Source organism: Malania oleifera, chromosome 2 (assembly GCF_029873635.1).
Source record: "Malania oleifera isolate guangnan ecotype guangnan chromosome 2, ASM2987363v1, whole genome shotgun sequence".
NCBI lineage: Eukaryota > Viridiplantae > Streptophyta > Magnoliopsida > Santalales > Ximeniaceae > Malania > Malania oleifera.
Window position 1 is genome coordinate 135,254,820 of NC_080418.1, and position 13,304 is coordinate 135,268,123.

Sequence of the window (13,304 nt, forward strand, 5' to 3'; positions counted from 1 at the left end):
GCCTTACCTCAGTTTCGAGCCAAAACCCAAAAGTGCCCGGAACAAAGATCCAATCCATAGAACTTGTAGAGAATCCTTCCCTGATCCTCATGGTAACGTCAAATCTACGATTTTCGCTACATACGACAAAAAAATCTAAAGAGATAGAGAGTAGGTTGAGTTTCTAGAGAGATAGAGAGAGAATTTGAGTTTTCTTAGCTCAAAAGTAATGAAAATATCTATTTATAACCCTTTGACCCGGCCACTCCTCGTCGACGAGACTCTGCACTTCGTCGTCGAGAACTACAAAGACTTCGTCAATGAACTCTGGCTTTATCGACGAAGCTTGCTTAATTACTAATTTACCCCTCTCTTAATTAATTAATTCCCTATACCACGATTAGGGTTCTTACAACCTCCCCTCCTTACAAAAATTTCGTCCTCGAAATTTTCTATCTCTTATTCATAAACTCATTCATGAAATCAATTATACACTCAACTTTAGGAAGAAAATCGGCAACTACTATAACGCAGCCCCGTCACAACATTTACATACCCTCACTTATGGCGGAGGAATACCGTAGTTTCAAACATAAATCGTCTCAGGAGTTCACAAATACACACACTCCTCAAGACCAACTACCTATTCCAATACAAAGTAGGGTAATGTACATAACTCAGAACAGCTGTGGATACTTCCGGCGTATTTCTGCTTCCAATTCCCAAGAAGCTTCCTCAACCTCGTGATTCCGCCACAATACCTTCACCAAAGATATATCCTTGGTACGCAACTTCTGAACTTTATGGTCCAGAATCTGAACAAATATCTCCTCATACGCTAAAGTATCCCCAATCTTCAAATTCTCGTAGCTAATAACATGTAAATGATCCAACACGTACCTCCTCAACATGGATACGTGAAACACATCATGGACCCTCAAGAGTGCTGGGGGTAGTGCAATCATGTATGCTACCGAACCCACTAGCTCAAGAACCTTGAATGGTCCGATCTACTTCGGGCTCAACTTGCCCTTCTTCCCAAATCTCATCACCCCTTTCATCAGAGCGATCCTCAGAAATACCTTACCCCCCACCTCGAACTCTAACTCACGGCGGCGAACATCTGCGTAGCTCTTCTGCCGACTCTAAACTGATTTAATCTTTTCTCGGATCAAACCTACCTTCTCAGATGCCTGCTGCACAAGTTCAGGTCCTAACACCTGACGTTCACCAACCTAACTCCAATACAGAGGAGATCGACACCTCTGACCATACAGAGCCTCGAACGGTGCCATCCCGATACTAGCTTGGAAGCTGTTGTTATAAGCGAACTTTACTAATGGCATAAACTATATCCAACTACCACCAAAATCTAATACATAAGCCCGCAACATATCCTCCAAGATCTGGATCGTCCTCTCTGATTATCCATCAGTCTGGGGGTGGAATGATGTACTGAAAGTAAGCTTCATCCCCAATGCTTCCTGCAAGCTCGTTTAGAGTCGAGAAGTAAACCTCGGGTCTCGATCTGATACAATGGACACTGGTACCCTGTGCATTCTAACTATCTCATGCACATACATGTCTGCTAGCCTACTCAAAGGGTAGCTAACTTTCATCGGTAAGAAGTGAGTAGATTTCATCAACCTGTCCACGATTACCCAAATAGCATTCTGTCCGTGAAGTGCTAGCAGTAATCTGGTCACAAAGTCCATCGAAATATGCTCTCATTTCCACACTAGAATAGCTAAGGGCTGTAACGGCCCTGCCGACTTCTGATATTCAGCTTTCACCTGCTGACACATCAGACACTGCTCCATGAACTGAGCAATATGCCTCTTCATACCACTCCACCAAAAAGTCTCGCACAAGTCCCGATACATCTTTGTACTACCTAGATGTACCGTATACAAAGAGCGATGCGCTTCCTACAGAATTTTGCTTCTGATCTCATCATCGTTCGAAACACATAGCCTAGTCCCAAACCTCAACACACCTCCCTTAGAGATGTTGAACTTTGAAGCCAATCCCTACTGTACCTTTTCCACAACCTTTGTCAACTCCGCATCACTAGCCTGCGCGGCTTTTATATGCTAAAAAAAGTTGGTTAGACCACCAAACTAGCAAGGAAAGCCTAATGATCACCACACACCAACTCTATACCTGAGCTCTCTAGATCCTATCTGATATGATGCTGAGCTACAATTGCAGGTACTACCACGTGATCTGACTTCCGACTCAACGCATTGGCTACCACATTAGCTTTTCCCGGGTGATAACTGATGGTGCAATTGTAGTCCTTAATCAACTCAAGTCACCGTCTCTGCTTTATATTCAACTCCTTCTACGTGAAAAAGTACCTGAGGCTTTTGTGATCGGTGAAAATCTCACATTGCACACCATACAAATAGTGTCGCCAGATCTTTAGTGCATATACAACAGCAGCAAACTCTAGATCATGTGTAGGGTAATTCTTCTCATAATCCTTCAGTTGTCGAGAAGCATATGCTATCACCTTACCCTGCTGCATAAGAACACAACCCAAACCTTTCAGAGATGCATAAATCACAAAAGTGCCACCCCAGAAGGAATGGTCAAAACTAGAGCAGTAACCAGCCTGTGCTTCAACTCCTGAAAACACTGCTCGCAATCACTGGTCCACCCTAACTTCACCCCCTTCCTGGTCAATCGAGTCAAAGGCCTAGACAATTTAGAAAACCCCTCCACGAACCGATGATAATAACCCACCAGTCCTAGAAAACTCCGAACCTCCTGCACACTCTTCGGCCTCACCCAGTAGACCACAACTTCGATCTTGCTAGGATCAATTGATATACCATCACCAGTTACTACATGGCCTAAGAATGCCACCTGATTCAACCAGAATTCACACTTCTTTAGTTTAGCATACACCTTCTTCTCTCGCAGAATCTATAATACTAACCTCAGATGGTTCTCATGCTCTTCCGTACTCCTCGAGTATACCAGAATATCATCAATAAACACCACCACATACCGGTCCAGGTACTCATGGAAAACCTCGTTCATAAGATCTATGAACACTGCCGGAGCATTCGTCAACCCAAACAGCATGACTAGAAACTCGTAGTGGCCGTATTTGGTACGGAAAATAGTCTTGGCTACATCCTCAGATCTGACCCTCACCTGATGATATCCTGAATGTAGGTCAATCTTCGAAAAGACCTGCGTACCCTGTAGCTGGTCAAAGAGATCATCAATACGAGGCAACGGGTAGCGATTCTTCACAGTTATCTTGTTAATCCCACGATAATCAATGCACATACACAGCGACTTGTCCTTCTTCTTCACAAACAATACTGGAGCTCCCTAGGGCAAAACACTATGTCGAATAAAACCCTTGTCCAGTAATTTTTGTAATTATTCCTTCAACTCCCGAAGTTCTACTAGAGCCATCCGGTATGGAGCTTTAAAGATCGATGTCTTACCAGGCAGTAACACTATCGCGAACTCCGCCTTACGATCCGGAGGTAAACTGGGTAAATCATCTGGAAACACATCCGGGAACTCACTGACTACTCGAATATCCTCAAGCCTCAACTCATCCCGCGGTGGTTCCCTCACACAAGCCAAGTACCCCTGACATCCATCCAAGAGTAATCTCCTCGCCTGCAATGCTGATAGAATCTGTGGCGTCGAACGTACACACGATCCCACAAACTCGTACTCCTGCTCTCTAGGAGGTTTGAACACTACCACCTTCCTACGACAGTTGATCACAGCATATCTAGAGAATAACCAATCCATTCCTAATATAACATCAAACCTTGACATGTCGTATACTACAAGGTTTGCTGGTAGCAACTTCCCCTGGATTACCACTAGGCAGTCCTCCAACATCCTCCTACAGAATGATATACCCCCAGATGGTGTGACTACAAACAATTCCTCTTCCATGAATTCGGTCTCCACCCCACACAGTTTCATAAAATTAATAGATATAAAGGAGTGGGTCTCACCCGAATCAAATAAAACCACAGCTCTATTTAAAAGCAACATCATAGTACCTGTCACCACATTCCTCGTATGCTCAGCATCTGCTAGAGTAAGCGAGTACACCCTCGTTGGAGTTGTGTTTGTCTGGTGGGTTCCCCGGAATACCTGATTATTCCCCCAATTCAGACTCGAAGAAGGCGTACCCCTCTTCGGTGCGTGATAATCTCGAGCCATGTGACATAACTGGCCACAGTTGTAGCAGTTACCCCCAAACGACTGGCACTCATCATTGTGCCATCTGCGGCACCTGGTACAACGATCACCCACCTGGCTCATATAAGAACCCTAATGCTCGGTATTCTGTCGGTAACCCGAGCCCATGTTCCTCTTCTTCCATGTTCCCTGATGAGATCCAGACTGAAAACCAAAAGGTACTAGCCTCTTCTTCGGCTTCTGATCCGCCTCGTCTTCTCAGATACCAGTCTCAATCACAGTGGCTTTATCCACCAAAACTGAAAACTCATGGATCTAAAGCATACCCACTAATCTGTGGATGTCCTTCTTTAGGCCATTCTCGAACCTCCGAGTCTTCTCGTACTCGTTCTAGATCAAACACGGCGCAAACCGGGATACCTCTATATACCGAGCAGCATACCTCTACACCGTCATACTCCCCTGAGTCAACGCAGAAAACTCATCCATCTTAACGTCACGTACAAAAGCCAGGAAGTATCTTTCAAAGAACACTTCCTTGAAACGGCTCCAAGACATCTCTACAAGACCAGCCCTCTGCTTCTACAACAGACTCACGGCAGTCCACCATCACCCTGCCTCCCCAAATAATTGGAAGGTAGCATAAAGAACTCTCTACCTGTCTGTGCAGTGTAGGACCTCCAAGATCCCCTCAATCCTCTCGAGCCAGTCCTCTGCTATCGTCGGGTCATGTTTCCCTGATAACGTCGGAGGATGCATGCATGTGAACCTCTCAATGGTGCATCCCATAGATGTAGGAGAACGTTCGCGTCTCCTGACACTCCACCCGATCTCCCGTAGTGCGACGACTTGGTTAATTTCCACATTTTTTTTATTTACAATCAATATTACAAAACTCAGTAGATTATAATCCACCTAGACCCGTGGGTACCAGGGATACATCAGAAACACAATGCGGAAGCCTAAGCAGTAGGAAACATACAATCATACACATCTCATTATACCATATATCACAATACCAGAGTTACTAAAATCACTGTATATATATATACACAACACACAACCCAAAATATGTCTTTGGGTCATTTCCAAAAAATACACCTGACCCTATCAAAACACTTACCCTTCTGGAAGGGTAGATCAACCGTACTAGATCAGCGGGGCTTTACCCGCTCTCCTATCAGGGGGTCCTAAAATGTTTATAAAATTTTGGGGTGAGACACCTTTCAGTAAGGGAAATAAGCTAATACTAGTATGTGACAACATGAGTATTCTGTGTTATACATATATCATATAGAACATATTTAGTAAACTGTCATGTCATATCTGGGAAAATGTATATATCATCATAGCATGGCAAAACATACTACATTTTCATAATCATATTTCATCTCATAAAATATAATACAAAAACATCCTTGATAGGTTAGCTGGTTGTTGTCATGTATTACCCCCACATGACTGGGTTGTGTGGCCCAAAGGCGGGATCTGATAATGGTTGGTCGACCACTGTCAAGTCAAAAGTACAGTCAGTAAGTCTGATGGGTCTGCCAGACTTGGTCCGTACACTAGAGGTGCTCACACACTTCTTAAAAACCACATTGACCATCCAATCTCACACCACTCCGTATAGCAGCGTTAACACAAATATCATGATCATGATGACCATGGACACATAGCAACAGTACCGTGTAAATGCTAGCCAAAACCAAGTCAACTAGGTTCTGATATCATATAACATATACTGAAACTGTGATACATGGATATTTCATATCATTAATTATCAAATCAATCATATCATTTCGCATATATACGTATATCATGAAAATCATCAGCCCGTATGTCGGTATTTCACATTTTTCCATAGCTCGGCCCATACGCCGACAAATCATATCCATAGCATAGCCCGTACGCTAGCAAATCATTTCCATAACTCGACCCGTACGCCGACAAATCATATCCATAGCATAGCCTGTACGCTAGCAAATCATTTCCATAGATCGGCTCGTGCGCCGACAAATATATATAAAAATCTCGACCCGTACGCCGGTTTTTCTATATAAAAATCTGTATCATAATCACATTTCCAGAAAACATTATTTCATAACAATTTTTACTCATGCCACACTAAACATGTTTTTCATATATTTAACATACCATCATTTTCAGTAGTATTTTCCAAATATAAATCATATATAAATATATTTATTTCCCTGAAATCAAATGCTATAATATTATACATGCTTTCCATAAAAATACTAGCTTAGTTTATCCCTTTACCTGTATCCTGAAAAGCCTTAAATCAAATACTCCTGCACCCGCAGGGTTCCCCATTCAACACCCTGAAAATGAAATTTCCCATAACTAAAGTTCAGTACTTCTATGCATACTACACTTTTTACAATTGTCAAATAAACCAAATACTGAGTAGAAAGCCTTACCTTGGATTTGGGATGGTTTCCAACTCAGCCCCACCAACGATCTGCTTTAGCAGACTTGTAGAGAACTTTCCCAAGAGCGTTGTGGTGGCTTCAGATCGTCGAACCAGTGAAAATCCGACCCAAAATCTTAGAGAGAAGGAGGAGAAACCGAAGGATAAGAGAGAGAGAGAGAGAGAGAGATTCTGCGTAGAAAATTTTGGCCAAAAATGGATTTTAGGCCTATTTAAACTGTGGCCTTCGTCGACGAGCCACGTCATCTCATCGACGAGGCCAAGAAGAAGACTCGTCGATGAACCTCAACCCTCGTCGACGAATTTTAGATTTCCAAAAATCCTCTCTCGGTATCTTCTTGTTGACGAGACAGGACTTCGTCGACGAGATCCTGAAGAACTCTCGTCGACGAAACCCCTGTGTTCTTCGACGAGGCCTGGAAAATTTCTCAAGATTATCCCATCCAAAATGCAACGTCGTCGACTGCCTCCTTCTGATCCTGTTTCCAATTCCTTTTTTTTTATTATTATTTAAAACCATTATTCTTCGGGTCGTTACACGTAGGACCTATCTCGTCAATCCTTGAGGCACAATAGGAGACTCATCACTCACCGTATCCTTGGAGCCACTTCCCAGGTCATTATCCTTGGGCTCCATTCTAAAAACACAACAGAGTTCTATCAAGACTCCTACAACATGTACAATTTACACAATTATCTAACCCTAATCATGTTAACTATCATCTGTTAGGTCCACGTCTGTCCTATCACACTAACACGAAAGTCATCAATGGTTTGCCGTGATTTTACTGAAATTGTCACTCCAAGAAAAACACAGAACACCGCCGACGAGTCCTGGTTTAGCAATAGAACATCCCTCAACCAACTCTACTCATATCCAACCTCCTATGCTCTAGTATGTACATACATCTATGCCTAACCAAGTCTGCAAGACCTAACAACCTATTTAGCTTTGATACCAAGTTGTCATGCCCCGAACCCAGTAATGGGACCGGAGGGTGAATAAGTAACCTAACCTGTCCCTGTATCATATAAATCATCCATGACACAGTACAATGAACGAGGGTCCGACCCCGTAGGGATTCCCAGGTACCCTATACACATTCACATATACCATGGAAACACAGTGGAAGATAAGTCTTTCTATGCATGTACAGTACCATACCAGAGTCTATACAAAGGAGTCGAACTCCACAAAGTATAACACAAATCTGGGTGGCAGTCAAAACCCCCAAAGACCACCCAGCATAAGTGTAATAACCCGGAAAAAAAATTAATTAAGATTATTAATTAATTAATTGGTTAAACATTATTTAATTAGTGTATTAAATAAACAAGTAAAAAGAAATAGTATGAGAAAAAAAATAAAAATAAAAATAAAAATATATATGAAATAAAAATGAAATTAGACTAATTATTAATTAGTTAATTAATTGAATATTATTTGATTGAATTAATAAATTAATTAAACGTTATTTAAATATATTAATTAAGTAAATTATATAATAGGTATATATATATAAGGATATGGTATATATATATATATATATAGTTAAAGTAATAAGTATATATATATAATATAAAATAATATAAAGTTAGAATTAAGTGAATTGGATTTCAATTTGAAATCCAATTCAATGTTTAATCTTACCTGCCAGATTCACGCATCTCCATTGTTCTGTCTCTGCAAGTTACTGTCGCCTCTCCGCCTCCATCTCTCTCTCTTCCCTTATTTCTTGATGAGTTTATGGCGGATTGGGAAACGGAAGGTGCCGTTGGGTTCCTAACTCCGTCACCGACATTTCTACTGGAGCGAATTTGTCGTGGGAGCGGCGTAGGCACCACTCTTGGGGAAAGGTAATTTTTTCCTAATTTCTCAATTTCTAGTTAAATCTACTGTTCAATCGACGATCAGGCACCACCACGGGGTCCTAATCATCGTTGTCGTTATTTTGACGTAGATAATTTTTTTAATTGGGATTTTCTAGGCTCTACTCCAAAGCGAGAGTGGGATTTGGGAAATTTGGCAATTTGGCTAAATTTAAGGGTATATTTATTTATTTAGGAATTATAGCCCTAGGAAATATTTAAATAATATTTTATTCAAGAATAATTTATTGGAATTAGGAATTTAATTTCAGGGTATGGGTGAGCGCCGCAGGTATTTTTTGGAGTCCCTGTTGGCGTAGTTCAAGAAACCAAGTAAGGGGGAAAATATATATTAAATCAGAATTTTTATGAATTTAAATGAAAAATAAATTGTGTTATATGTACGTGTATATGTTTCAGTATGTGTAAAATGTCAGTCATTTAAATTATATTTCCTTCGAGTTTAGGGCTATTTATTAGATATGTATATGTGAAAATGAACTGATGAAAGTGGAAAAATATTTTCAGAATATTTATGTAAGACATGAAAGGTATCTTTAGTATATAAACATTAAATGTTGGTTGACTTATTTTACAGGCAGTGTATAAATTTTATTGCTAAATTGTGTGGCATGAGTAAATAGAATGCTGTGTGCAAATATATGTTAAATGTATGAGATGCGGGTTAAATAAGTAAAGCAATGAAAATAAAATATGATATGAACAATGTTGCCTGTGTATGTTAAATGCAACCATGTAAATGTAAGACTGCTGAAAGACAGCCATGTTAGCAGATCTAGCACACTTCTGTGTAGACTAACTGATGACAGCTAAAAGGAGCTATGTTAGCAGATCTAGCACGTTTCTACGTAGACTAACTGATGATGGCTAAAGACTAACTGTAGTATGAAGTAATAAAATGAAATGTTATGCAATGAAATGACGATGAAATGGTAATGAAATGAAATGACAAAGGTAAATGATGTAAATGGAAAAGAGCCACTTAAAGTGAAACAAAATGCAAAGTTAAGTTATGAACATGAATGAATGTGTATGAATGTATAATGACAGAAAGAATGGTGTATTATGATATTAGAAGTATTTATGTATGTAGAACATGTTATGTTTGGGCAGGGCACAACTTTCACCTGAGGGCTTGCTGAGTAAGGCGAGTGCACTAGTAGCTTCAGATGTGGCAGTAGCTGCATAACGTGCTAGGGCAGAGGGAACCTACTTGTATGGGCGGGTAGAATTCCCTATCCTTAGGGCCTTTGCCGATAAACTATTGTTGAATGCGTAAGTACGAGATCAATTTAACACTTGAGGGCTTACTGAGTAAGGTGAGTGCTCTGGTATGTTTTAATTGTGACCTTAGGGTTACCTAAATATCAGAGCAGAGGGGTGCTACTTGTATGGGCGGGTAATCACCCCTATCATTGGGTAATCTCGTGGGTTAAACATTTGTATATGTTTTATTAGGATCAGAAAATGGTTTCAGGAAATTATGTTAATGATTTGCAAATATTATAAAATGATATGTATAATCTCATGATGGCCACACACTGAGTTTAATATATTGTTTCTTCCCTTACTGAGATGTGTCTCACCCGAATATGAATTCATTTTTTTCAGGATTTCTCAAGATCGAGCTTTGAGAGCTCGAGATATTATAACATTTTTGGAAGATATAAGAAAAAAGGTATATTTTTATGTTAATTTTGATATGTATATTTTATGTTTTATGTCTTTATATTTTAAGGCTATTGAGTAAGGAATGATTGTGAAAATACTGAATTGTTTTGGGAGTTATATAGATTTATAGAAATGCAGGTGATGGATGATTTATTATAGATTATAGTTAGAATTAGTAAACTCTGGTATTATGTTATATGGAGATTATGGTTATATTTTCCGCTGCATATATTATAGATTATGGATTATCAAGGATTTTATCAGGTATAACGTACCGGACCCGGGAATAAGGGTTCGGGGCGTTACAATAAGCTTAGGACTTACCCAGGTACTTCCCGCAGTACACCAACACTACTCTCCTACACTAGGAAGCTAGCTCTGGTTACCCGAAGGACCTGAAAAATATGTATGTACAGCAGGGGTGAGACACCTCTTAGTAAGACAGATACAGGTTATATCGGTGTGTGGAATTTTAATGTTATCATGACAGCAAAACATATATAGTTAAATTCAATTCCAATACTTTCACAAAACAATTTCAAAACAGTGCATACACGCACACACACATGATCAAGTAACCGGGTGTTGTCACACCCTTCGGCCTGAAGCCAGCCCGCGATACCCAGCATCGGCCCATAGCCGACTCGCGATACACAGCGTCCCCAGCGCATGGCGAACCCCAGGCTTCCATGACATCGTACCGGTTCAAACTGGTGGATCCACACCCTTCGGTGATCAGCTGGTAAGGCTCATGCCCTCGGATATAGAGCCGAAAACTCTTGCCAAACATGGCAGGCGATAAACACACGCCCTCAGATATAGAGTCGGACACTCTTCAGTACCCGGAATAGCTTGGAACCCAGTTCCTATTGCATTTCATTTTAAAACACAACCATGCATGCTCATATAACCAAACAAACCACACTTATTTGGTAATTCATAAATCATGATTTTTCAAACGTACACAGTCTAATAAAGTCAAGGCACAATCATCCCTAACACAGTACATAACACAATATACCAAAGGTTTTCCAACAAAACCAGAGAATGCAGCCTAGTACCCCTTTTTCCCAAAAACCATTATATGAAAAACCCACAATTTTACTTGTTAGATTTCCCCAAATGAGTAACCAAAACACACACAGGATCGCGAACCACAGTTCTACCGAGTCCGATTTCGAAAATAACTAACATAAACTTAATCCCTTTACCTTTTCCTAAATGACAAATCCCGAACTCCAAGGCCCCTAAACCGCGAACCGAGTTCCAAAACCTACAAAGTATAGTACAGAAGATACTCACAATCCTATTCCCTACATAACTACTGGATCAGAATTGAAAACCGAGCCTTACCTAAATTTCGAGCCAAAACTCGAAAGTGCCTAGAACAAAGATTCGATTCGTAGAACTTGTAGAGAATCCTTCCCTGATCCTTGTGGTAACGTCGGATCTACGATTCCCGCTACATATGACGAAGAAATCTAGAGAGATAGAGAGTAGGTTGAGTTTCTAGAGAGATAGAGAGAGAATTTGGGTTTTCTTAGCTGAGAAGTAATGAAAATATCTATTTATAACCTTTTGACCCGACCACTCCTTATCGACAAGACTTTGCACTTCGTCGTCGAGAACTACAAAGACTTCGTCGACGAACTCTGGCTTCGTCGACGAAGTTTGATTAATTACCAATTTACCTCTCTCTTAATTAATTAATTCCCTATATCACGGTTCGGGTTCTTACAGGGCTGATCTCAACCTTTATAGACAATCCTTAACAGGTTGGATTATCGCCCCCTCAGGCCATGCCTGGAATACAACAGTATTTTCATAATATGACAAGGTACAGTGATTATGCTTCTCAGTAAAACAGATGTGTACCAAATGTAATCAATCACAAGCACATCAACAGTATAGAATATGTAAGGTCAATGATGCGAATATTTGTGCAAACAACACTCAACAAGATATTATCACCATAATGTTTAAGAGTGTTCTAAACAAGCTATATCTTTGAAACAAGTTATATTAAATCTCAATAACAAATCAAGGTTTCAAAGATGCAAATCAAATACTCAAACTAACTCAAAGGATTTTTTTTTTCAATGAAATATGCACAAGAGTAGTTTGAAAATATTTAACCTTGTAGGAAATATTTTTGCACAACAAAAACAAAACTATATGACACTTGCAATAACAACGCAAATATCATAAAGCTTATTAGTTTATCCCAACACAAGATTTATAATATTGAAATCTGTGAGATAAACTTAACTAAAACTCCCCAAGAATAACTCAAGCAATCAAACAAGAATGTGGGAGTATTAGTAATATCTAGTAATCACTAGAACACTCAATAAGCTTTCACAATATCAGGATGTATCAAGGGAATGAAGTTTGAGAGTATTTGGGCAATATGAGCTTTTGAAAGTAGAGATGATTTTTCACTTAATGATTTTGCTAATCATCCTTAATCTACACAAATGAACTCATATTTATAGATCAAGGTAAAAATATAACCGTTTAGGACCAATTCGATCGCCCGAGGCCTGATTTGAACTAAGAAGTTTGGCAGCCCGAGTTGGTGAGAAGTCCCTTTCTAAGGGTTCGGTCACTTGAAGGCGATGCGTTCATTCTTGGTTTGGTAGCCCGAACCCAAGTCAAACTGCTGACTTTCCAGCAGTTCGGATGCCCGAGGAGTTTTGAACTCCTAGGGTTCAGTCGCCTGACCTCACTCATTTTGTGCTATTATGTTCAGTTCAATTTCTTTTTACACACCTGATTATTAATGATATTTGTGCATAAGTGTTGGGTCCTAAGGTCTTACTAGGGTCTTACTGAGCTTACAGTATATCCTATATGCATGACATGCAGGTAATTATTACAAACCTTATATGTGACTTACTATTACAGGCCCACATTGCATAAAATGAATTTGCAATATGAAACTAATCTTCAGGATCTTCATGCTTTCATGTGCTATTACTTGATCTACTAAAATGAACCTGCACATACACTTGAAAGCCATCAAATACCTGAGTATTTGTTATTATCAAAATCGGGTGTGACCTATAAGGTCAACAATTACATATGTGCATACTTATTCAAATTATAATATTAGTTACTTATT